Genomic DNA, 26,076 nt, shown 5'->3' with positions numbered 1-26,076 from the left:
GTAGATAATTATGTGTCAAACTCAACTGAAGTTTATTATCTAATACGCCTCAGCCATCGTACGCTTTTCCTACCGCAACCGTTGTTCCCCTGAATCTCGCGTCTCATCACTATGGTTACCGATGAGATCGCGGTCAACATTCTATCAAGAAAACACCGCATTTATCCAGCTACATAGCTCACACACATATGTTGAAGAAATTGAAGGAATGATATTCTAACTACTGTTATCAAGTACTTTTATCTTAATGATGCAGTAATAAGCAAAAAGCAAAATAGATGCTATGCTTGGTCTGCACTTAACGGTTAGGCAGGCCAGCCTTTTTTCTTCAGTTGCTTTTCCAACATTATTAAGTTGCTTTTCACCCTTGGATTCAGCTTAAACAAGCTACGAGTGAATCAGCCCTTATTTACATAGAAAAAAATCTGGATCTTATTTAGGGTTTGGCTGAGTGGAAGCCCTACCAAAAATTGGCATGGTTCCCATGTCCACAAACCTGCTGTTCCCATGCCTCATTTACAATGGCCAAATAAAACTTGAGGGGGTCCCCCTGCAAAGTACCTGGAGCTGGTCCCCCCCTACCTGGACCAAGTCAGAGGCCTCCAGGAGCTCGCCCCTCCCCCTGCAATGCAGGAGTTGCAGGGGCCTTTGTTACACCACTGCTCATTTAGAGTAGGAGTCTCAGCAAGCTCTGCCAGCAGTCAATCAATGGCAGTGACCTATATGCCTTGAGGCCACGGTCACCTTTAAGGCATTGGGAGGTCCGCCCTATTTAGGGCACAACTTCGATGCATATTTGCCTTGCACGTCACAGCAATCATTTTACCCATTCTCATAAACAAACCCTTTTTGTGGTTTTCTTCTCAGAATTGACTAAAAATGCCGAGCATGCTATTGTGACTTGTACAGTGTGGTGAAATGCGCTAGCACTTGGCCCTGGATGGCTCTCCCAACCATAATCACACTGCTGACCATGCTAGAGGAGTGGTTATCTCTAAATGATTAGTAGCTCTTCCTGCTTTGGCTTTAGCACTGTGTGGTCAACAAACGTCACGAAAACTATCAGTAAAGCTTCCATTAACATATAAATCACACTCATGCTACCCTAGCAATCATCCTGTCAGTCCTGACCCCTGCTCCTGCCACTGCTCAGGCTCCGTCTGAGCTCTCCTGCTTGCTGCCTCCTGTCTGGTGTCCTGTTTTGTTGTATCGCTGTTCCGGTTGTCCTATCTCCTGTATTGCTTGTCCTGGTATTGTTATTGTATTGCTTGCCTTGTATCGCATATCCCTGTATTGTGCTCGTATTGTTTGTCCCTCGTGTTTGGTTCTGTTTGTCTTGTTATTGTTTGCCTGGAAGTGCCCCTTGGCATCCGCCATCTTTTTCCTGCCATTTTTCAACTCCCACACCCTTCTCCCACCTGCCTCCCACTACGCCTCGCCCTCCCCAGGACCTACTCAATGGCAGTCTCTGCTTGATTGCGCAGCAGGTGCGCCAAAGGCAAGCCCACCTGTACCCATCCGCACCTGGACCGCACCCAGTACCACAACCATTGGATCTGCAGCCTGATGCGGGTACACCTCAGACAAGATCTAAAACCTCATACCGAAGACCTAGCACACCAACTGCAGCATCACCTCGCCTCAGTCCATGAAAGTCCCCTCCTCCTGCCACAACTGCTGCTTCTCCTGCGATGTAGGAACCATCACAGCCCCCACACAGCAGACTCCCACCCACAAACCACAACTCCACTGCTCTCTACTCAACATCTGATCCCTCAGCAAGCATGCCATAAAAATATGGGACACCATCACCACCCTTGCTCCTGACATAATGTTCATCATAGAAACCTAGCTCACTCCACGTCTGCACCATACATCGCCTCTGTGACCTCCGTTCCCCCTCCGGATACAAGATAATCGACTGCAAATGTCCCAACAGACACGGCGGAGGCATTGCCATGTTCCACAAGCACTCCCTCCATTGCACCGCCTTGGATGATGACACAACACCGATAATGGAACACCTCAACTTCCAGATCAAACCTGACGCCAATGCCACCATCAGAGGAACCCTCCCCGTCAGACCCGTGGGACCCGTCTCAACTTCTGCAACCCCATTCTGGACTTCCTTGCCCACCTGGCAATCGACTCCTACATCTTCCCGACGGATCTCAACTCCCACTTAGAAGACCCAAATGATGTCAATTTGACCTCACTTCTCAAAAACACAAGCATCATTGGCCTCCCTCAGCTAGTCACTGCCCCCGACCACAGTGCAGGACAAACACTAGACTCCATCTGTTTCACAAGCGACAGAGCCAAATTTTCCCACACCACGAGGTAACATGCACTGATCAAACATCGTACACTTCACCATCGATCGACTGAACGGCGCCTCAATGGGACCTGCCACCCCCACCGCAAATCGGGCAAAGTCACAGAACCTCCCTGGATTGCTACCCTCAACAACACCAGATCCAGCTCTGCAGACACCCTCAAACTCTGCATCCAAAACCTCTCTAACTGGCTGTCATCTGCCGCTGACACCGTTCCCCCACTGAAGAACAACTTCAGCAGCAAAGCCACCAAGCAAGCCACATAGTTCACCCCTGAACTTCGGACCCTCAAACGCCACTGCAGGAACTAGAGAGACACTGCCACTCCAACAAGACCCCCGTCAACCTCGACTCCTTCAGGTGCGCCCCCTCAACGGATACCACCACAGACTCAGGGAGATCATGAAAGAAGCACTCACCACCCGCATTGAGGCAAGCACCAGCCACACCAGAGAATTCTTCAGCATTGTCAGAGAATTCTCCTGCCCTCCCGCCACTGAGAACACGATCCACATCTCCCAAGCCTCCTGCCACAAGCTATTGGACTACTTCCACCACAAGATCTCCAACATCTATAGTAACTTTGATCCTAAATCCACCCACCTCAAACTCCCCTGCACACTAACCCCCCAGATCACAAAAAGTAAGTAGCTCTCTACCGAAGACACCATCGCCATCATGACCTCCATCCACTCTGGGTCCCCTGCAGACCCCTGCCCGCACCACTTCTACAACCTAGGAAAATAAGCAATCAGAGCATCCCTCACAGAAATCTTTAACACCTTCATCGCCACAGCCACCATCCCGGACGCCTGAGAACACGCCCAGGTCAAGCCCCTTCTGCAGAAACCCTCAGCTGACCCAAACAAGCTCAAAAACTATTGCCCCTATCTCGCTCCTCCCATTCCTCACCAAAGTCCTGGAAAAGACCATCAACCGCCACCTCACGGACTACCTCAAACACAACAACTTGCCCGACCCATCCCAATCCGGCTTCAAGCCAAACAATAGCACAGAGACTGCCCTGATCGCTGCAACCGACAACATCAGACTTCTCCTCGATCGCGAGGGAATAGTGGCCCTCATCCTCATCCTACCTGCAGCTTTTGATACTATTCCCTACCACACTCTCATCACCTGAGTCCACAGCATAGGCATCCAAGACAACAAGCTCAACTGGATCTCCTCCTTCCTCTCCGGCCAAACAGAGAGGATCCTCAACCCACCTTTCGTCTCCGCCCCAAAGACATCATCTGTGGTACTCTCCAAGGCTGCTCCCTCACTCCCACCCTCTTCAACGCCTACATGATTCCTCTAGCTCACGTTGCATGCACCCACAGACTCATCATCATCTCCTGTGCCGACACACCCAGCTAGTCCTCTTCCTCACAAACGATGGCACCACCACATAAACCAACTTCCAAAACACCATGACCGACATCGCCACCTGGATGAGGATCAACTGCCTCAAGCTAAACTCAGACAAAACAGAGATCCTCATCTTTGGAAACAAGCCATCGCCCTGGGACAACTCGTGGTGGCCTGGTGCCCTCGATCCCTCAACCACGCCCTCCAGCCACACATGGAACCTCGGGACCATCCTGGACACCCAACTGACCATGAAGAAACAGATTAATGCTGTCTCCTCTGCCTGCTTCCACATCCTCCACATACTCTGCAAGATTTTCTGACGGATACCCATCTCCACAAGGAAAACAGTTACCCAGGCCCTCATCTCCAGCTGCCTCAACTACACAACGCACTCTATGCTGGGACCATGAAGCAGCTCTTAAACCGTCACCAGACCATCCAGAACATCGCAGCAAGTCTCATTCTTGACCTCCCCAGAAGAATCAGTATCATTCCCCACCTCTGTGCCCTCCACTGTCTCCCTGTACAGCAAAGATGCCTCATCAAACTCCTCAAATACACCTACAAGGACCTACACAACGCCGGACCCGCCTATATCAACAACCGCCTCATTCCACCGATCAACCAGAGAACTCTGCTCAGCCACCGTCACCCAAGCCCATGTCCCCTGCATCCACCATGAATGCTTCAGAGGTTGCTCCTCCTTCCACCTCGCTGTCATATCCTGGAACAACCTCCCTGTCCACCTGCGCACATCCCCTTTTCTGAAGGACTTCAGAAAGCAGCTCAAGGCCTGGCTCTTTGACCATCACCGCCAACCGGGTGAAACCCATAGCATCACACCAGCACCTGGAGACCCCCCCCGGATTACAAGCTTGCACTCTACAGAACCCCCCGATTGATGCTAACCTGTGGTTTAATAAACACCACTTCATCTGTGTAATATGTATTATATTTAACCAGCTCTTAGATGCCAATGGCTATATCTTCTAGCAGTCACTGGAGTATGTTTTTCAGACAACAGTTTTACAACGACGCTAACAAACTATATTTTGCAATTGCTCACAAGTTTGGGGCAGAGTTGCCTTTTTCTAGCCCACTTTCTTTCAAATGCACAGAAACTCTTTTACCCCACCAACAATTTTATGAGCAGTTGGCAGAAAGATATACAAATATAGATGGCACACTGTTCAGCATTGATCATAGTACTTTGCTGCTTTCCTAACCAAGGCAGTTTTTTTGTATCAGAAATTGAAGATCTGCGTACGCAACTTTAATATCTATGAAATAAAATTCTGTTTTGGGAGGATGTATTATTTATGTAGGAATTAGAAGACACAGTAGCAAAAGACTTTATTTATTTATTTTAATTCATTCGGTCTAGAAATCTGGACCATTGAGAATAACAGAGACAACAATCTTACATATTAAATAATCTATGTTAAAAATTTGGAGTAACAATATGAAAACCAATAGTAATCAGAACAATATAGCAATAAAATCACAGGACTAGGCTTTTGATCATAGATAAAAAATACAATAGATAAAGATAAAACAAGGCTAAAAATGGGAAAAGAATTAAGAAAAGGTAAAGGCTAGGATATAAAACTTTTATCTAACATGCCAATGTGTGCAGCTATTTTCCCATAAGACCCGGCACTCTTCAATTCAAAAAGACAAATAGAGTTCCCGTTCAGATGTAAAATACTTTGTCAAGAAGCCTATTAGATTTCTGCTGCAAAAATGACTCTAAAAGCTTGTACAATCTCTATTAGTCATATAGAGGGCAGCAAGTTCCTAGTGAAAATTCCTACTGACACTACATAGAATATAACAGTTGAGACTCCTTCTGTGGACTATTTTCAGGATAGCTCAAATGCCCTTTGATACAATAAACCTGCGACGGATGAGCCAGGCCTCCGATAGATATTTGGTAACTGTAGTAGCTACCACGGAGGATGTATCCTATGTGCAAATTCTGATGGCGTTTGCTCTATCCTGCAATGATACATTTTTGCAGAGGGGAATGATCAACCTCCCTCTGGCACTCTTATACAAAGGGCAGAAGAATAGTATATGCTCTGTTGTTTCTTTACAGCATTGGCAAGAGATACATCTATCAGTTGAGGCGATGTTAGATGGCCAGTGGGCCGTAAAACCATTAATAGGCAATGTACCATATCTTAGCTGGAGATATAGAACACGGGCATACGGAGGCATAGGAAGGTTCAAGAAGTTCTCAGCCCAGGGCTCGTGCTTAAGTTGGAGAAATTCCATTGTTAGCCTGCCCGTCCCCTTTTGGTGCAGGGAGTCTTCATTAACTTTCTCCCAATATCTTCTTTTAACAAGTTTCCTTGCATTATTGGGGATTAGATCCGGATATTTCCAGTAGTGGGGAAGACCTAATTTATCCCAGGCAAATTTCATCTCCTTCAACCAAGGAATTTTCTCCAGTGCCTGGGGGACGGCTATGAGCTCTCTTATAGCCAGCCTATATGGTTCGAGTTCAACAGATTTCCATAAACGAATCCAATAGGAAAGAGGTCTTAGGGCCGCTATGGTTTTAATGCTATTTAAACCTAGGTCGAGCCTTAGAGGGGTCATTGGTGTGCCCATACCTAACCGGGACACCTGTCTAAGGAAATAATTTTCTTTAGTTTGCAGAATGTCCAGGTTTTTGTGAGATCCCCAAAGTTCCGCTCCATATAGGGCCGCCGCTCGGATTTGGACATTGTAAATCTCCGCAAGTATGTTCAAGGGGGGGCTCGGAGCCTTTCTAGATCTACGGACAAGGGCCCCACCTCTTTGGCTTATAATAAGAGCCCCTTTGTCAATGGCTGCCTTCCATTTGCCTGTAGTCGATAGTCTGATACCCAAATAGTCGAGCTCTTCTACTTTCTCCAACGGAATCGAGTTCATTTCTATTCTAACGTGCGGTCGTTTCTTTGAAGTACTATATATCATAAGTTTTGTTTTCTTAATGTTTACGTCCAGACCATAATCACTACAATAGACACAGAATTGATTAATCAAGTTTTGGATTCCCATTGGCGATTTCGATAGCAAAATTGTATCATCTGCATATAGCAGACACAGGATTTTTTTCCCAACCAGTTTAGGTGAATCATTTGTGCAATTCTCTAAGTAGTGGATGCAATTATTAATATATAGCAGAAAAAGAGTGGGTGCCAGGACACATCCCTGTCTTTTTTAATAGCTACGGGGTCAGTCAACTCACCCCCCTGACCACATCTAATTTGAGCGAAGGTATTTTCATGCAGTTGGGCAATGAGTTTCAGAAGACCTGTTGGCACTCCCATGCTTGATAGTGTTGACCACAGCAAGTTCCTGGGGATCAAATCAAATGCGGCTCTGAGATCTATAAAGACCACATAGAGATTACCCCTCCCCAGGTCAACATTCTTCCATTTTATTGACAGGAATCTTAGGGCTTGGTCAACTGTACTCACTTCAGGTCTAAATCCCGCTTGTAGGTCAGAGAGAGCTTCAGACTCCATAATCCATTCGTCAAGATGGAGCAGGAGATGTTTTGCATATATTTTTTGGGAGTTATCAAGAAGACAAATCGGACGATAGTTGGCGGGGGTGTTGGGATTTCCTTTTTTAAAAATGGGTACTATTTCAGCCTCTTTCCAAGTAGGTGGAGCGGAAGCCCCCGCTGCAATTGCATTGTAGATAAGATTGAGATATGGTGCCCATATGTCGGATCTTGACTTGTATAAATCACCAGGAATCTTATCTGGGCCAGGGGCCTTTCCCCATTTCAATGAATCTATTGCTGCTCTGGTTTCGGTTAGAGAGAATACAATCGGGGTGGTTTCTTGGGTTATTGAGGCATCAGGGGCCCACAGAGATGCTTCAGATTCGTATAGTTGCCCAAAGTGCTCTACCCATGTTGCTGAGAGAATTGAGGAGCCAGGTGCGGCAGCTATTAGTTTCCAAAACCTGGATGTGTTGTTGGATTTAGCAGTCTCCAGAATGGTAACCCATCTGGCCTCTTCCCAGATGCGTGCCTTGGAACATTCCTTCTTGTAATCCTTCCTGGCTATTCTTAACAACTCAGCATGGCCTTCTTTTATAGCTTTCAGGAGAGATAGTTGTGCTTCCCTGCAAGAGTTGTTAAACCAGGGAGCGCAGTGCTTTTTATTTGGGTTGTTGAAAATCTTTTTTGTAAAAAGGTGCTTTAAAGATTGAAACAATTCAATGTGGGCTGCTAAGAGTCTGTCACCCTCCCCGTCCTCGTTAAGCCAAATCATACACTCCATTAGGTTGGCAAGCAGATTGTAAATAGATGCCAGGTGTTTAGGGGAAGAAATAACAGATTCCCATTTTAGGTTGCGTCTCTTATTTGTTAGGGCCAGCTGAGGAGCATGGGTCTTAGAGTAGGGCACTTTAAACGAAGGGAAGAGTCCTCTAGTCGATAAAATCAGCGGGTCATGATCACTCTCAATCTGCTCTTGAACCCTCATATCGAACATGTGGCTCCATAGTCGGATGTCAAGAAGTATATAATCAATATGACTACTGTGCCCTCCGTGCCTAAAGGTAGCTTGCAAATTTGCATCCGAGCGCGAGCGACCGCTACAGGCTCGGAGGCCATGAGCTAGTGTGATGTCAGCCAGTAAGCGCGCAGATTTTTTCAGTCTTGGTCTTTTGTTGGAGAGTAACTAACCCAATAGGCATCCTCTTCTTTACATATCCCTTGGACTAAGGGATTGGGTTCGAATGTAACATTAAAGTCCCCTCCAATCAAGACAAAGAAGGAGGAATTGTTTTTAAGAAAACTATCCAGAATGGACAGAACATCAGAATCAGGGTGGGAGCTCACATTCCTATTATAGATATTAATTAATAGTAAAGGTCTCTCTTCAAAAATTGTTATTAATAAGACTTGCAAATCAGGGCAACCCATATCTATTTCTTCTATCTTACACCTAAGAGAACCATTTAACCACGCAAGCAGCCCTCCCGATGGTCTCCCAGAAGATGACTTGCGTGCTGGAACCCAATAGCTTTTGAAGCCTAGTCTATATTTGGGTTCCAATGCCCACGTTTCTTGAAAAAGGCAAATCAGGTGATCATCGATAAAGTTGCCCCATCCTGGGCTTTGAAGTTTACTTTCCAACCCTGCTATATTCCAGCTGAGTACCTTATCGAGATCCTCTGTTTTTGTAGACCTTACTTCATTCTGGGGATATTTCCTAGAGGGGGGGGGTACTGATAGGAACCATGCTATTTCCCTCAGGTATATTGGGACCAGTAGCTTTCTCACTCTGTGCCTTGTTCACCTCGCTGGATGTTGCCCCAGCTATATTTGTATTTGGTAAATTAACCATGCGGGTTGACCCCAGAGTACAAGGAACGATTAACAGGCTTGGAGTACATTCCTCGCATGCTTGGCACATGGTGCTTGTGGGTGATCCCTGATTAACAAAATCTGCCAGGGTCAAAGGGACAACAGAGTTAGAGATGCTGAGGACAGTAAGATGAATGTCCTCATCTTCACAATTACTCGGAGCCACTTCCGAAAGGTCATCTCCTAGTCAGTCTGTCTCAGAAAGAGATGACGAAGGGCATCTAGGGCCGAGTGCAGGGATAGACTGTGTATGGATAGCGGGGGGAACCCCATATAGCGGCGGCGATTGTCTACTCCAAGATGGCATAGAGGGAGGATAAAACACTTGTAACCTACAGAGAGAAGCTTTACCAATTATAGGGTAAGGTCTATTAGCATTTAAAAAAAGCCGTTGGACAAGGTCAGGAGAATTGAAGTTAATAATAATGCAGTCCCCTGAACCGATCTTCGCTAGGGAGCCCACCCACCCTACCCTTCTTACCATCAATATTGAGGGTATCATGGGAAAAGCAAACCCTGCATTCGCGTGCAACCAATGGATGACCTTGTTTTTAAGTTCGGTGAAAGATTCAGTGAAATGAGGTTTGAGTTCAGGTACATTCGATATGATGAGAACAAATGGGCATGATTCTGGTGGTAAATGAAGCACTTTTGGATCTAACAGACCACTGGTCTTGCCCCTCTTCTGTGGTACTAGTGGAGGGTGCTCCCAAATGGGGTTACCTTCTCCCAGATTGATTACTGGGTTATTCCATGAGGCGGTTCCTTTTGGGAGGGGAGCTGGGACCATATGAGGCTTGTTCATTGAGATACTAGCTGCTTTGACGGAGCTGGGCCAATCTTGGTTTGAAGAGGAAAGGGGAATCTTGGGTATTTGGCCGGTGGGTCTGTTGGCGATAATAAGGTCATGATTGGGGGGGGATGGGATTGAGTTTCTACGAGTGGAGCAGTTATTGGTAGCTGGTTATTGATAAGACTTTCCAATTTGTCCTCAATTGTTTGAAGGCGGGTTAAAATAGGAAGGAATAGTTTTGATAGCTCATCTCTTATAAGATCCCTGGTATACTCATTTGCCTGACGGTCATTGGTGTTATGTGAGGGGATTAAAATCGCATCCTTATTGGAAGGCTGAGCCAAGTTAGAGGGACTCAAAGTCCTGGATCGTTTATTTTTAATAGTGGGTTCCCTTCGTTTCCTTTTTCCTTTGGTATTAGAATCTACTGAGGTAAAGGGGCCTTCATTTGGGGGACTCCGAGCCAACAGAATTGGCGCAGCACGGGTGGTGATTACGTTTGAAGTTTCATCCTGAAACTCCTGGGAGATTTTAGAGGGAGAGGGGAGAGGGGAAGTCAATACAGACTGTAATTCTGTTCGCAGCGGGGGCTGTGGGGCAGAGCTATCATGAACTAGGCTTTTAATTAAAGAAGGGGGGACAGCTAAGCGTCGCTGCACTAAATCTATTTCTTTTTCAAGTTCCCCAACAGCCTTTTGCAGAAATCCATCTAGGGTTTTGTTAGAATGCTGCTTTCCTTCCAACCCCCCCCCCCACGTCGTCGACCCATTTTCCTTAGGACCAGGGGCCTCTAGTGAGCCCCCGGCTTATAGGGATGTTTAGGCCTTTGGAACTCTGCCACTGAAAATACAGGAAAAAAAGGGAGAAAAAATACAACGCGATTTATGGGCGTCTCAGACCCTACTAATCGCAAGACCCAGAAACAAGTCCAAAATCAAAAACCCGAAATATATAGCCCGGCCCAACCACTTTTCGAACGCTGGCGGGCGCAGGACGGGTAGTGAGTTTTAGGCTCCTATCCTTAAAAGAAGAAAGGAGCCGCCTCCTTGCGCCCTCCAGGAAGCGAGATTCAATAGGCAGTTATATGGTGCACTATAATAAATTCACTAAGTACACTAAAAACCTATGGGTATCCGGCTTGGGTTGATGGTTTTCCACGTGCTTGTTGGGACCTGAGGCTCTGTGGAAAGGCTGCCCACGCACCGAGCAAGGGAACTTGGATTCTCCTTCAGACAGCCTTAAACAAGTTAGCTGCCAGGACCAAACGTCTTAGAGTGGATGTCAGGGGGGTGGCCCTGCCCTGCCTCTTCCTGGCAATGACGGGCAAGGACGGGCCCGCCCTTGGCCCGGGCTTTGCCCGGGCGCCGCTCGCACGCGTCCCGCGACGGCAGGAGCGCAAGTCTAATTTAAAGGGCTCCTGCCCCTTGATCACCTTCCCGGCAACAACAGCGCTTCCCGCGACGGCGGGAGCGCGAGTCTAATTTAAAGGGCTACTGCCCCTTGATCACCTTCCCGGCAACAACAGCGCTTCCTAGCAAAAGACTTCCTATTTCTACTTGACAACCTATGATTTCTACAACCTTGGAATACAATTTACCGTAATCAAATTTGTCTACTACCCCTGTGTCATGGGCATAAAAGACACTATTAAAATTCTCAACTTCTATGACACTATGCGTTTTGGGATGACATTGCCAGCCTGCCACAACTAGATGTTGGAAGGACATGCAGCCAGAGGCTTTTTAGTTCACTTTCTCTCCATTCCATCCCATATCTCAGTGAATATCACTAAAAACCAAGCTATCACATCACTTCTCAGTTCTGCCATAACCGTAATAAGATACTTGTCTGAAACCCATAAAAACAGGAAAGTAAGCATGAACATTATAATCCTACATGCATAGTATAATCCAAACCTCACAGAACTAAAACAAGAAGCGTGGCTGTTGCAATGGCAGTGATGAAAAGGTCTGATGAGAGACATGCAAGCTTGGAAAATTCACTATACTCTTCACAATAAAGATATCTGGAAAAATTAAAAAACTTCAAAACAATGAGTGAATAATACTAATTTGAAGGAGGAGATGTGACCTAATGATCATACCTGCTGACTTTGGTAGTGGGGATTCAGGTTCAAGTCCAGGGCTTGTTCAACATCCTGTGATTCTGAGCAAATCACTCAATCTCCCCATGCCGTAAAAAAGGATTTTATGTAATATAATCTGGGGCTAGTGTGAAGAACTCCAGTGCTCTTGCATCGGATTTGTGCTATATAAAACTAATAATAAAAAAATGTTTTTTTTAAAGGTCTGTGAAAATCTTGAACTACTTAGCTAGGAGTTAAACTCAGCAGCAGACCTCTTAGAATGGTCTAGCATCCTACTTCTCTCAGTAATACAGGGTATCCACAGCATATATTCTGCACCAATTCATCCCACATGATCCCTTTTAATCAAGTGTCAGTGAACAGGTGACCAGACACGTATCTAACACATAGACTACCAGGCTCCAACAAAGATGCATGACCTGCTAAGTTACTGGAATAAAATATTGGAACTATGGCAGAGGATATCTCCTGCACCATCAGTGCATCCATGAGAGTGGGATTATCCAGATGCTCTTTAACAAGCTGATAGCCCACCCTTCTATGGAAACCCTTCTAAACACCTAAATGCGGACTGTTCCACTTTGACATACATTCAGTCCATTTTGAATATAGCATTCGTTAGCAAGAGTTTGGAAACATAAGTATTTTAGCTGCAACAGAACTACAGGGAATCAAACAACCTCCTTATCAACGACTAATCAGGCCTCCATCCCTTGAGAGGGACAACAAAAACTATGTATGCATCAAAGAAAGGCATTTAATATAAGAAATCAAAGGGAGTCTTTAGCACTGCTCCAATTTGAACCCTCAGTGGCCTTTAGCACTGTGCACCAATATACTGAATCAGGAAATTGGTTAACCTATTTTCTAAATAAGCGAATGAGTAGATCCAATTAGAGCACTTCTTGAGAGTCAAACACTTCAGGCTTTGGAGTAACACAAAACTAAGCCCTGTCTACTCTCCTTTTTAGGTTGAGTGTGCAAGCGCTTTGACCTGTTGTAAGTATTTTGGGCATTTAACCATGCTCATCTCACGCCCATCACTTTAATTCGTTCCTGGCCTTGCCTTTCGAAAATCACTTGATGTCATTGGTAAATGCTTTACGTTTTTTCCGCCAGGAGGGTGTTTTTGTCACGCCTTGCAGACTGCCCGTGTTACATGAATTATTGCATGAATGCCAATATACTTCAGGGTCGGTGAACTATTTTTTTCTTTTGTCTCTCACCTTCGTGCTGCATCGCGGCCATGGTGCTCACATTGCAAACAGGCACAACAGCACAAACTCGATCAGTGGTATTGGAGCGCTGGTCACATTGTTCACAGTTACCTAAATCAGAGCAATTTCTTGTGGCTCTCCCCTTAAAACACTTGAAATTGGTAAATGCCTTACGTAAAAAAGAAATCCTCAAAGCGAAAGCAGCTCTTCCAGCATAACGGGAGAGCCGATACTACAATATCCACTGCACCCACGAAACTCACCCCATAATGCTTTGCAGTGCATTATTTTTACAAAACATTTTTGCTTGTAACAGCCTGTGGTGGTTCTAGGACAATGAGACCACCACCAAAATGTATAGCCCGAAAGACTCTTTCTGTCTAGGTCATCTCTGGGTCCCCACACTAGGACCCTAAAATAATAACCCCTCCCACCATTTAGTGTCTTTGTGAGTGCTTTTGTGGCTGGAACTTTTGTTTTACAGTTGGGAATAGTTTGTGTTTTAAGGTCCTTGTTTGTGATATTATTGTGTTAGATCTGCTAGTTCTGAAAATGCATAATGCACTATGCCCTTACTTAGGGTTAAATGTATTATTACAGTGCATAAGTTATCGCTATTATCTTTTTGTGTGGTTATGCCTTTTAGGGGATAACTATATAGTTACATGACCATGTTTCTTAACAGTGCTGTTTTCATTGTGGTGTTCTCTAGGGGTTGTTATAAGTATTACAGTCATAACAGCATTCTAAAATATTTGTGGCATGAAAACCTTCCCCATAATGCTTTACAGGACATCACTTTTACAAAACATTTTTGTTCATAATTCAGTCCTAGGACCACAGGACCACCTTCAAAACACTGACCACAACATGCTCTTTCTGTCTACATCATCTCTGGGCCCCCACACTATGTCAGTGGGGACACTAAAAAAAATTACCCTTCCACCATTCATTATCTTTTTAAGCTCTTTCATGGCTGGAACTTTTGTTTTATAGCTGGGTGAAGTTATGCTTTATGTCGTTGTTTACAATAGTATTGTAATAGACCTGCTAGTGTTGAAAATGAGCAATGTACTATGTTCTCTAGGGGCTATATACATTATTACACTGCGTTATCTTACCATTTTTCATGTGGTTATGCTCTCTAAGGGGTGATTGTATGGTTACATGACCATGTGTCTTCCAAATGCTGTTTTTATTGTGGTATTTTCTAGGGGCTATTCTGAGCATTGCAGTCAACATGCTATAATATTCATGTCATGAAAAGTTGTCCCATAATGCTTTGCAGGGCATTACTTTTACAAAACATTTTTACTCATACCTCAGACAGTGGCGGTCCTAGGGCAATGGGACCACCTTCAAAAGCTCTTCCTGTCTACATCATCTCTGTGTCCCCACACTAGGTTAGTGGGGACCCCAAAATAATAACCTTTTCCACCATTCAATGTTTTTCAAGCTTGCTCATGGCTAGAACTTTTGTTTTACATGTGGGAAAAGTTTTGTTTTAAAGGCCTTGTTTGTAATGTCATTGTAGTAGGCCTACTAGCCCTAAAAACGCTCGCTAGAGGCTAAGTATATGGTTACACTACATTATCTTCTCCTGTTTTTTCATGGAATTATGCCCTTTAAGGGCTGGCAATATGGTTATACAACCACGTTTCTTACAAGTGATAATTTTGTTATGATGCCCTTCAGGGGCTGTTTTGAGCAGTACAGTCTAATGCCAAAAGTTTATTTCTGATAAAGGTTTATATGATAATTGTATACGTTTTGATAATCTCTTCTTATTACAATTATGACCATGATTCCGGCCAGTTTAACATCATTATTACACTATGACTGTTTGAACACTCTTGATATGTTTGGGTGACCCTTCTAGTTTATATCTCCTCTGTGGCTGTCTTGTGTCTTTTTTTAGGGAACTGTGTTAGCCAGCCAGAAACGATGATGGTGGGGTGGTGAAAGTGGTATTTTATTGGAATTAGCATGGCAGGTTTAAATTAGGATGCTAAATGGCAACATTTTATTTTTTTGCTGCAGAGGAAGAAGGTAAATGGAAGAGCTTTGGTTATATGCAGGGCCACCAGAATAGTATGGCAGAAAAGATGAAATTATGAGGCAGGTATGACCAATTTATGCAGCAAGAAAAGTCCAGTTATGAATTTACAATTCCAATAGCTCTAACTCAAGCAAATGTGAGACCTATTGCATTGCAAATGCTTGTTTAACCTGTGTCATTCCCTCTTGGGAGGTGTACTATGACATATATGCTGACAACATCAGGTTCCTGGTTAACCCTGACAACAACTGTCATCTGGTAAAATAAATTGGAATGCCCTAAATAGCAAGACAACACATCATTATCCCACTGTGATGTTTACTGGGACTATCTGCTAGATGAACTACCTACTATTCTGTAGGTAGCATGGAATATGGGGGGTCTTTTCCAACTCTCATATTTCTTTTACCCTATAGATACAAACCACTATGAACTCCTGCTGAAAAACCTAGTAAAACAAAAGGTGGTAATGTCCAGATTATAACACTGTATGGCAGCATATGTACATATTCCAACAAATATATTCATAAACTTCAAGTGACACAAAACTGAATCTTTCACATCATATATGGGCTAATTAAAATAATCATCTATTTACCTCAAGCTGTCCCTATTAGTCTGACTAGTCAAGTTCCCCCGGTTCCGCAGTAAGTGCTGTGCCTGATTTGGAAAGCAATCAACTGGAAAATCAAAAACTAGTAGTCAAACTGGGGCAGTTTTGGCTCCATTTCATTAAAAATGGCAGGAGTGAAATTCTGGAATAATCTTCCCAAAGACCAGAGACTGGACAACAACCAGATTTTAGAAATAAACCCAACCCTCTTTAAACTGCAAGCATGACTGTCATGATGACTTCAGGCCCCCCTTCTTTTAAGCCTCTCTATGGATCCCCGTCATCCTATCCATCCAAGCCAAAGTTACTCTGTTCAAAGTGCGCATCTTGTTGACTACCTTCTTTAATTTGTAATTATATCAATCAATCAATCAAGGATTTATAGAGCGCACTAATCACCTGTTAGGGTCTTAAGGTGCTGTGGGGGGAGCTACTGGTCGTGGAGCCATGTCTTGAGGCGTTTCCTGAATGTCAAGAGGTCTTGGTTCTGGCGAAGGTGGAGCGGTAGGGAGTTCCAGGTCTTGGCAGCTAGGTGAGAGAAGGGGCGGCTAGGTGAGAGAAGGTGTTTTACTTATGAACGCTATACTGTACACCCATATTATTGTTTCAGTCTTTTGCTGTTCCTAGAATCTGGCATTTACTGAGCTGACCCAGCACGTTATAGCAACTGATCTATGGAACCTGAAAGTGAATGCGATTTGCAAAAACATACGTGCATAATATAACCTAAAAAAGTGTACTGTAACAAAGCATTACATAAATTAGCACTACAAATTTTAAGTTAATGCTGGAGCACGAACTCTGTAAAGACTGGCTGTTCATTGAAGTATTGAGCTCTTCATTTGGTTGATTTCATTGGGGTTGTCGAATTTGTGAGATTGGCTGTTTCACCACGTGTGCATTACTATCCATTGCTTCAACCATGTTGGATATCAGACACAGGGACTGGCAGGAATTAGGGGTTATTACATTTACAGTTACGTGTACACCGCTGTGGAAAATATGGAAACTCTAATCTATGGTAGCTGGCAGAGTTTTCATATTTTCCTACAACTACATGATGCCTAGCTAAAACACTTTGGGGCATACCTTAGAGCCCCCCCCCCCGCACCATTCAAACGCAACATTAGCGTAATTTTTACAAAGTGGCACAATGCATGCATTGCAGCCCTTTGCACTACATTGTGCCAGTGACAGGCATAATTTATGCAAAGGGGGCGTTCCCCCATTAGAAGGGCCAAAAAAAAGGTGCAAGGAAATCTAGATTTCCTTGCGCCATTTTTTTCAGCACTTTTAACGCCTGCTCAGAAAAGGTCTTAAAAGGAGTAATCCATTGGCTACAACAGGCTTCTGGGTGCTTTGCAGGATTAGCATCAAATGTTTTATGTTAATCCTGCAAAGTGCCAGACTAGTGTAAAAAATTCTGATTCTAGTCCCCTAACTACCACCATGGGGCACCGTATTTTACATATGGTGCACACATGGTCACATTAGGGGAGCTCTAAGGGGCGCAAGAAAAGTGGAGCTGCACTGCAGTGTCACTTTTCTTAAATATGTCCATTCCAGTCCTCCTCCCTGAAGTCTATGGCACGATGCCACAGAGGATAGTGGGATCACAGCACTCTAAAGGGTGCAATTTGGTATGGAGGGTGGGTAGGTAGATGCTTCAAGGTCTTGCTCGGCCAAGATACACTGCGGCTGGCCAGTACACATGTGGCTGCCATGGACCCTGCTGTTGACTTCTTCTGGCTGGGATGGATGTTGAGAACGTTTCTTGTGCTGGCCTGCTGGGAATCTCCGTGCATTGGGACACAAAGTTTAGAACAGAGGTCTGGATTGAAAGCCGGCAAGCTGCTTTAGAACCACCAATGCCCTATGTGTGCACAGTGGGCAGCTATCAGTAGCATGCCCCAGCACCATAATTCCACTTCCCACCATTGCACTCCAGCCACCACTATGGACCCCTTTATCTGCACTACACAAGAGCTTAACACTGCACTGCAGCCGTCACAACTACACCACTCCATCAACTGCCACATCACAGTATGACACTATCACCCTACACTACTGAAAACAAAGCTACTACAATACCCTTTCCAGCACCACATTTTCCCTTGAATACATTACTACCACTGAGCACTACACTACCAACTCTGACACTATAATAACTCCACTTGCAGCACTTTAAGCCCACAAAGCACTGCTTTACAACCTTTCACCTCCACATTACGATGCAGTAGGGAACCGATCTTCTCCATTATAGCCCTTAACCCCTTAGTTGCTGGGCCTCCCCGCACACCCAGTGTTTAGCTTTTTCTTTTACTATTTGGGGTAGATTGCGCTTAAGTCCTCATAACTTTTTGTCCACATAAGCTATCCACGCCAAATGTGCTTCCTTTTTTCCCACATTCTGGGGATTGTCAAGGTACCCAAAATACAATTAAAATGTGTTTTTGTTTTTTTGAAAAATGGGAAAAAAGTGCTGCAGAAGAACGCATCTGTTTGTTTCCCTGCAAATGGTTTGCGGTGCTAAAATCACCATGTTCCCAGCTTTCAGGAACAGGCAGACTTTAATCAGAAAACTAAATTCTTCAACACAATCTTAGCATTTTAGTAGGACATACCCCATTTTTGCTATTTTTTGTGTTTTCAGCATCCTTCCAGTTAGTGACAGAAATGGGTGTGAAACCAATGTTGGATCCCAGACAGCTAAACATTTCTGAAAAATAGACACAATTCTGAATTTAGCAGAGGGTCATTTGTGTAGACCCTACAAAATGTTACTACAGAAAGTAACAGTTTAAGTTAAAAAATATTGAAATTTAGCTGAAAAAACAGCCCTTTCTGTCTACATTCTCTTCCATAACTTTTTTTTAAAGCAATATACCATTATGTCTGCTGGATCCTTCTGGTTGCGAGGATATATAGGTTTTGTAGTTTCATTGAGAACACAAGGTACCCAGAGCCACTAAATGAGCTGCACCTTGCAAAGGGTTTTCATTGTTTACCGGATATACAGCAGTTCATTTGGTAAAATATAAAGAGTGAAAAATAGGTATCAAGGAAACCTATGTATTTCTGAAATGGGCACAGGAAAATGAGTGTAGAAGCAGTGGTTATTTGCACATCTCTGAATTTCGGGGTTCCCATACTACCATGTGATTTGCAGGGCATTTCTCAAAATTACTTTTTTTTTTTTTTTGTGTTGTATTTTTTTATTGCATTTAACAGTATACAACATGTCAACCATTACAATATGACGTAGTACAACCCTTTATAGTGAAAAAGGCAGATAGTCCACATGAGTTATATTACAGAACAACAGTTGGTGGGTAACATGGTCTAGCGCGGGCACATGGGTGTTGCCAAAGGCACATCTGTAGATGCTTGGCATATACATCTGTGGTTGAGGAACATAACATTTTTTTTTAGCGGGGAGGGAAAAAAAAAAGAGAGGAAAAAAGATAGAGGGAGAACAGAAGGGGCCAGCAATGAGGGATAGTAAACACTAGCAATAATGATGATAGCAAAAAAAAAAAGTGCTTGTAATAATAGTAATAATCATGATGACATCGGTAGCAATCGCCGGCAAACAACAAATCAGGGAACTAATCTATACTAAGAGGAGGGGGAGGGTGGGAGATCATAGGGAAGCGGGATGGGAAGTGGAGGGAGGGGGGTGGGGATGGGTGAAGAACACAAGTCATTCAGGTGTCTGTTTTCATAAAAGAAAAGAGGGGGGAGGGAGATGGGATAGTGGAGATCAACTGTTGGATTAGGACAATTTTCCAGAGTTTGCCTGCCATTTATGTATCTAACGTCTCTATTTATCATCTTCTCCCTGGCTTATGATTGAAGTAAATAGGTAGGCTTGTGTCTATCTTGGGCGGTATCCTTCCCAGAGTAGTAAGAGCTATCCAGGACTGCATAAGTGGTAATAATATAAACTGCTCCATAATTGTCAGATAATGTAATAGCAGAGGTTGCAGTGGCAAGGGTGGTAGGAGAGCGGTGTGTCCAAGTCCATAGTGTTAGGCAAGGGGAGGAGAGAAGGGGGGAGGAGGAGGAGGATAAGAGACGATAAAGAGGAGAAAAAGCGGGGAGGAGAGAGAGAAGAGAAGATAAAGAGGAGAAGAGAAAAGAAAGAAAAAGGAAAGAAAGGGAGAGAGAAAAGAAGAAGAAAGAAGAAAGAGAGAGAGATGAAGAAGAAGAAGAAAAAGAAGGGAGGGTTGGGAAAACAGAAGGGGAGGGGAACCTGGTGTCGGAGGAGGGACAACAAAGAGTAAATAAATAGACAGGAGGGGGGATTGAGGGGGTGACTTAAGAGATGGGGTGTGAGAACCAGTCGGCCAAGTGCATTGGTCCCAGGTCTAGGAAAACGAAGGAGAAAGGGAGGAATGGGATGATAGGAAATGGGAGGATAGGATGGGGGATGTGGGAGGGAAAAAGTAAATAGGTAGGCTTGCGTCTATCTTGGGCGGTATCCTTCCCAGAGTAGTAAGAGCTAACCGGGACTGCATAAGTGGTAATAATATAAACTGCTCCATAATTGTCAGATAATGTAATAGCAGAGGTTGCGGTGGCAAGGGTGGTAGGAGAGCGGTGTGTCCAAGTCCATAGTGTTAGGCAAGGGGAGGAGAGAAGGGGGGAGGGGGAGGAGGATAAGAGACGATAAAGAGGAGAAAAAGCGGGGAGGAGAGAGAGAAGAGAAGATAAAGAGGAGAAGAGAAAAGAAAGAAAAAGGAAAGAAAGGGAGAGAGAAAAGAAGAAGAAAGAAGAAAGACAGAGAGATGAAGAAGAAGAAGAAGAAAAAGAAGGGAGGGTTGGGAAAACAGAAGGGGAGGGGAACCTGGTGTCGGAGGGAGGAGGGGGGAGGAGGGACAGCAAAGAGAAAATAAATAGACAGGAGGGGGATTGAGGGGGTGACTTAAGAGATGGGGTGTGAGAACCAGTCGGCCAAGTGCATTGGTCCCAGGTCTAGGGAAACGAAGGAGAAGGGAAGGAATGGGATGATAGGAAATGGGAGGGAAAAGGAGGGAGGGGAAGAAGGTAAGGGTAGTGGGGGGAAGAAAAAGAGAGCCGAGGACACTTGCGAGGGGCCGGCTGGTGAGCAGCAGTAGTGACTGTGACATCGGTTAGACATCAGGGAGGTAGGGAGCCCATACTTGAGCAAAGATGGCAGCCTGATCCTGAAGGTTGTAAATGACCCTCTCATGCGTGGCCATGGTGAACATAGCCATCGTCCATTCTTCGGGCGTGGGTGACGTTGCAGATCTCCAGTGTCGCAGGATACATATTTTTGCAGCTGCCAGGGCTGTGTGTAGGAGTCTTTTTTGCAGTCGTGGTAAGGCCGGGAGAGAGGTCATGTTGTGTAGCATTAGCAGCAAAAGAGGCAAGGGGGTTGGGAGTAGCATGGAATCCTCCAGTGCATGTTCTACCACCTTCCATAAAGGCTGCACCGATGGGCAGCTGCTGAGCACATGGAGTAGATCACAGCGTGTTTCCGTGCAGCGTCAGCACGACGCACGTGGGAGGAGGCTGGCCCTATGTAGCTTCATCGGGTTCCAGTACCAATCATGTAGTATTTTGAAGAGGCAAAACTTTAGGCAAGCCTCGCGAGACCCTGTGTCCAACGCTTTCACTGTGTCTGCCTCAGTAGTCAGCTGGAGGCAGTCATGCCATTGCAGCCGTAGCTAATCCAGGACAGGATAGGTGGCTGACAAGGACTTCGTACAGTCCAGCCATAACGCCCTTGTGTTTTCCCCACGTCTTCAGATAGGCTATTATGGGTGAGGGTTGCAGTCCCCAATGAATAATGTCAGGATTTTGGCGCATATAGTGTTGGAGTTGCAGATATTTCCACTTCTGTGTAGGGTGGAGATGGAATTCCTCTATCAGTCGAGGAAAGGGCTTGAGCCTGTTGGTTTCCAATACCTGGTCTAGGTTAGTTATACCGGCGTCTCTCCATTTCGGCCAATTCATGGCTGCACCCCCCCACACGTATGTTATTGTTATGCCATAGGGGAGCCTGAGCGTGGAGGAAGGGGTGAACCCCTAAAAGACGATGGGCCCTCTTCCATGCTACACCGGTCGCCTTCAGGATCGGATTCGGATCATCGGAGGGGACAGTGGTCCTAAGACACAGTCCATTAAGGCCTCCCCTATGGGAGAGAAACTCCTTCTCCACTGACACCCATTGTGGTGATTCTGCAGGGCTATGCAGTGTGGCAGCCAATGGTGATAGATGGAGGGCTAGAGCGTAATGTTCCACCAAAAGGAGTCCCATTCCGCCGCATGACCTACGTGCTATGAGCTTGGCCGCTGTTAGGCTGAGGCGCGTGGTTCCCCACACAAAGGCCCTAATTGCTGTATCCACCGACCTCAACGTGGATAGAGGTATCTGAAGAGGGAGGAGTCCCATGACAGACGTGAAACGCAGGACTGTGACCATGCGCACCGCCTGCAGCCTACCCAACATTGAGAGGCCAAGCTGTGCCCATTTGTCAAAGTCAAGTTTTATAGGGGCAATGAGAGGGTCTAGATTATCCCCAGTCATGCTTTCTAGGCAGCGGCTGACAAGGATCCCCAAGTATTTGAGGCGCTTCGGGGTACAGTGGAAGGGGAAGCCCAGGATCGCTGATTTTGTCGTCTCCAGCAACAGAGGCAGGACTTTGCTCTTATCCCAGTTCACCCGATATCCCGAGAGGGGGGCAAAGTCATCTATAATTGCCATAAGGTCAGGCAGTGAGCGACCCAAATCGGTTAAGGTAAGCAGGATGTCATCAGCATACAGGTATATCTTAGAGGTAGCGCCGCCCGGCAGCTGGATGCCTGTTATCCCAGAAGACACGCGGATCGCAGCCGCCAGCAGCTCTAGTGCCAATAGAAACAAAAGGGGAGAGAGCGGGCAGCCCTGCCTCGTTCCTCTGCAAAATAGGGAAAGGGTCTGAAAGGAAGCCTCCCCAGTTGACCCTTGCGGTGGGTTGATCGTATAACAGACGCACTTTGGAAATAAAATGGTTGCCCAGACCAAATTTTGTTAATGTTGAGAAAAGGTATGGCCATTCTATTCGTTCAAATGCTTTTTCGGTGTCGAGGGACAGTGCTAGAGCAGCCTCAGGTGTATTCCGGACCCCCCAGAGGGCATGGCATAATGTTCGAAGATGATTTTGTGAGCTGCGGCCTGGCACAAAGCCGACCTGTGACTGATGTATAAGGGACGGTATTACCCTACGTAGTCGGGCCGCTAAGATGCTGGCCAGTATTTTAATATCCGCGTTCAAGAGAGATGTTGGCCGATAGCTGCTGCAGAGCAAGGGGTCCCGACCCGGTTTTGGTATGACAGCAATGACGGCGGAGTTGGATATCGCGTCCAACGAACTGGTCTGACAGGCTTCGTCCAGCGCCTCGTGTAGAAAATCAAGCGTCTCTTCCCCTGCCCATTTATAGAATTCCGCGGGGAATCCGTCTTCACCTGGCGACCTGTGGTATGGGAGACCGGAGACAACCTGTAGAATTTCTTGGCGGGTGATGTCCCCCCCAGCACTTCCCGGCCTTCATCAGATAGGGAGGGTAAGGTGATAGTACTAAGAAAAGCCTCTATTTGAGCGGGAGAGGACTTTGAGTCCGAGGTATAGAGGCGACGATAGAAGGTTGCAAATTCGTCCACTATGTCCTGCGGGTGCGTGAGGGTCTCTCCCGACTGAGCTCTGATAGCCGGTATAGCTAGGGACGACGCTCTTTGGCGAAGTTGTGCAGCCAGGCGACGGCCAGCCTTCTCCCCTTGTTCATAGTGGCTGTCCTGTAAGCGTTGCAGCGCGTATTCAGCCTGGGAGGTAAAGAGTTTGTTCAAAGCCATGCGGGCTCTCTCCAAGTCCCTGCAGGTGGGAAGGGAGTGGTGGGTTGTGTAGGGCTGCTTCAGGCGTGTTATGTCAGTCTCTAGGGCCGTTTGTCATTCCACCCTATCCTTATTCGCCAGTGCGGCATCAAGCATCATCTGTCCCCGTATTGTTGCTTTCGCCGCAGCCCAGATCATCCCTTTGGATGTCACTGACCCAAGGTTGTCCCGGATATATGTGGATGTATGTGCCTGTAGTTGAGCCTTCCCCTGGGGGGTTCGGTAACATTGGGCAGCGAATCGCCATGGTTTGCGGCCTGGGGACACCATGCCCAGCTGAAGGGCTAACAAGATCGGGGAATGGTCTGACAAGCCCCCGCTCAGTGTACGAGAATCTCGCATTTGTGCTACGAGGTTGTGCGAGATAAGGAAGTAGTCCAGTCGGGATTGGGTGCCGTGGACTGGGGATAAGAAAGTGTACTCCCTATCACTCGGGTGCATCAGTCTCCCTGGTTCCACCAGGATGTTATCCTGCATTACATCGGACTGTAAGGCTCTGTCTCCGTTATTGATGGCGTCTAAAGGCCCTGTCCTGTCTAATACGGCGTCTCGGGTTAGATTCCAGTCCCCGCCAATAATGTACTGTGCAGCTCCAATCTCTGTCAGAAGATGATTAATACGTAGAAAAAATGGTCTTTTGGGTCCTGTTGGGGCATAGACGGTTCCCACACATAACGAGGCGCCTCCCAACTTCAATTTGGCAAATACATATCTTCCTTCCGGATCAGCCCATGATTTGGTAACTGTGAAGGGTAGGTTTTTTCGCAGCAATATCGCAGTCCCACATTTCCGTGGCACTGCGTTCTGATCATCCGGCGGGAGTACTATAGCTGGATAGCACGGTCCCTACCCAGTCCCTCCGTTGCTTATCAGATTCGAGTCTAGTCAAGTGGGTTTCCTGAAGAAGGGCTATGTCCACTCGTTTGCTATTAAGGTATGAGAGTATTTTCTTCCGTTTGATGAAGTGGGTAAGACCGTTGACGTTCCAGGAAATAACCCATAACGGGGCAGGCGGGGCATGCGCACGTCCAGCCATGGAGGAAAACTATTAGAGGCGGCGGAGCGAGAGATATAAAGAGGTGGAGTAGGAGGGCAAGGAAAGGGGTGGGGAAGGTGCGGGATGCTGCTGAATTTAGGGCTAGGTGGCTTGCAAATGGGGAGGTGGGGTGTGGAGGGGGGGATGGGAGGAGAGGTAGGCAGAATGAAGATAGACACCGGGGGTGGGGAGGAGGCAGAACGGACGGGAGTAGGAGATAAGAATGTAGACAGAAAATAGAAAATAGAAGGGGAGATAAAATTAAGGGAGAAGGACGGAGGGGGGAGGAATAGGAGGTTGGAGCTAACTGAGGCCCCAGGGAACCTAAACTTTAATCTGCTGGTCTATACCCGGACTATACTAATCCCAGCGCGGGGCAAGGCTGGCCGGGCCACGGCCAAGTACGGGGGCGCAGTGCGGGGCCTCCATTATCCCTTGAGACCAATTTTCCATAATCCCGGTGTCGGGTTCCCCCCCCCCGGTAGGGGCATATCATGAGAAGGTATATTTTGGCGTGATGTCCTCTAAAAAGGGGGGGGTGAGGGGGTGGGGTAAAGCAATGCAGCATCACACCGCCGAGGGATAGTTCCACCCAGGGTGGGGAGGGGGCAGAATAGAAATGACTAAATCTAAACTTAAACTTCAGCTTAAAGGGAGGAGAAGGTGTAGAGAGCAGCACAGGGTCTACAAATCGGAAACATAACAATGAAAAATAATCAACTCGCACTGCACTCTTCACTATGTTAACAGCTATGTCAATAAAGCCATTACAGGGCTATAAAACTTAAGGAGTATGAGTTATCCTACATTACATCAAACCCATTGGAGTATGAACAATCTTCATATTTCTATGCAGCTTGACCCCCCCCTTGATGAATGTACAAGAAGACTTTGCCTATCAAAAATAGCGAAAGTATAATATAAAAAAAGAAGGAAAAACATCGAACATTATGTAGGAACGAAAATAAAAGCTGTACTCAGCCACTCAACGGGTCAGTGGAGGGTCCGCTGTTTCCAGACTAAGGAGGGGCCACGATCACAATGTTCTCATTTTCAACCATCCCAGAGGATAAGTCAGGTTCAAGTAGACTCCGCTAGGGGTTTTAAGGGGGAGCAGGATTTGTCTCTGTCTGCCACTTGCTTATGGAGCGCCACTGCGTGTAGTACCTGTCCCCTGTCATCGTGGCTGTGAAGGAGTCTCTCCAGGTCCCGTCCCCTGGGGCAGGGGAGAGGAGGTTGATGGGCAGACCCTGACCCTCCTGGGTCAAGG

Source organism: Pleurodeles waltl, chromosome 4_2 (assembly GCF_031143425.1).
Source record: "Pleurodeles waltl isolate 20211129_DDA chromosome 4_2, aPleWal1.hap1.20221129, whole genome shotgun sequence".
NCBI classification, from domain to species: Eukaryota; Metazoa; Chordata; class Amphibia; order Caudata; family Salamandridae; genus Pleurodeles; species Pleurodeles waltl.
This window is presented reverse-complemented; position numbering follows the sequence as displayed.